Here is a 2,016-nt window from a genome sequence, read left to right as displayed (position 1 = left end):
GAGGTTAGTTTATTATTCTTTATTATGATTCTTGTTATTGTTATTACTATTATTTATTGGTACTATTAGTGGTTACTGGTAGTATGTTACTAATAATACTTATCATCATCATCATCATTATTATTATTATTATTTATTATTAATATTATATTATTATTATTATTATTATTATTATTATTATTATTATTATTATTATTGACATTATTCTATATATTACTTCGTATACATTGTATATATTTTAAAATTTATTTTACTTACAGCGTTCGTAACTGCATAAGGTCATGTGAGCGCGCGGTACACATTAAGCTTTTTTTTCAGTTTGTAGGAAATTTTGAATTTTGTACGAATGACGGCCGAAGTCTACTTTTATCGATTTCAGGACCACCAATGGATCTTTAATATGCTCCACTTTCACACGGGGCTTCCGCGATTTTCGCCCTTATCCGAGAAGGCTAGGTGTAGATCTTTCCTACAAGACAAGCTGGGGTGTGGCTGAAAGACAGCAGTAAGAAGGAGCCTAGGAGCCTCAAACACATAAACAGACAAACGCATACGTAGACAGGCAAAGACACACCACACACCCACTCACAAAAACTGACACAAGCCACCCATCACACACACAAACACAAACACACACACACACACACACACACACACACACACACACACACACACACACACACACACACACACACACATATATATATTTATTTTTTTAAAAATATTTTTTGTTTGTTTAAATTTATATAATATATTATATATTATGCACAAACGGGTACACATTTGCACAACCTGACATCAATATCACAATATCACTACTACTGCAAGAGCTGCGGAGCTGGCCTACCATAGAAAACTGCATCACCCCCAAGACGCTTAACGGCAGCAGAGGACGAAAAAGTAAAAGTAAGTAAAGTGAGAAGGAATGGACAGCCATGATCGCCGATGTCTGTCGCGGATCTGGCACTGGATGATGATGATGATGAAGTAAAGTAAGGCATCCAATTAATGAACATCATACGAAACTGCACAGGAGACGAAACAAAAAAATGGAGGAACTGACAGCCTTGAGAAAACAGCAATCATCCAAGAAAAGAAACACTAGCGTCATTATAGAACAGACAACGTTACAAACAGGTGAAGGAAGATAAATCGATAGATAGGGTACCAATCACGCCTCGGTGTTCAATCTTTGAAGCTCATTGTTCGTTCAAGGACATTCATTTTTAATGTAATCATCATTGCCTTTCTCACCCTGGACCAGGGTATAGGCCACGGACAAACACTTTCTCACCCTGGACCAGGGTATAGGCCACGGACAAACACTTTCTCACCCTGCACCAGGGTATAGGCCACGGACAAACACTTTCTCACCCTGCACCAGGGTATAGGTCACGGACAAACACTTTCCACCTTTCCCTATCCTGGGCTAGCCTCTTGATGTTATTCCATGTCTTCCTACTTTTCTGTACATCCATTTCTGTGATTCATCTCCAGGTTCCACGCAGTCTTCCCCTTGATCTCTTACCCTGTGGGTTCCAATCCAAAACTCTCGCAGCTGCCTGACTTCCTGAGAGTATATCCAATCCATCATTTTTAAAGTAATCACTGCCAAAAAGTAAAGGCTATCCTCCTTGGCTTGAACAATAGCAGTCCGTTTTCCAAAGCCAAGATTTGTAAAGTTGACTGCAGGCAGCAATGTTGACTAGATTCTATACAAGTTATGTTAGTTCAATACTGTGTCCAGAACCCTTTTAGCAGACAGACAGTAACTTGTCTTTTCTAGCAGGGGTGAGAGAGGTATTGATGTGTGTCTGTGTGTTTGTGTATGTGTGTGTATGTGTTTGTATGTGTGTGTGTGTATGTGTGTGCGTGTGTGTGTGTGTGTGTGTGTGTATGTGTGTGTATGTGTTTGTATGTGTGTGTATGTGTTTGTATGTGTGTATGTGTGTGTATGTGTGTGTGTGTGTATGTGTGTGTGTGTGTGTGTATGTGTGTGTATGTGTTTGTATGTGT

The sequence above is a fragment of the Aplysia californica genome, unplaced genomic scaffold (assembly GCF_000002075.1).
Source record: "Aplysia californica isolate F4 #8 unplaced genomic scaffold, AplCal3.0 scaffold01519, whole genome shotgun sequence".
NCBI lineage: Eukaryota > Metazoa > Mollusca > Gastropoda > Aplysiida > Aplysiidae > Aplysia > Aplysia californica.
The sequence above is the reverse complement of the archived record's forward strand: the minus strand, read 5'-3'. Positions refer to the sequence as shown.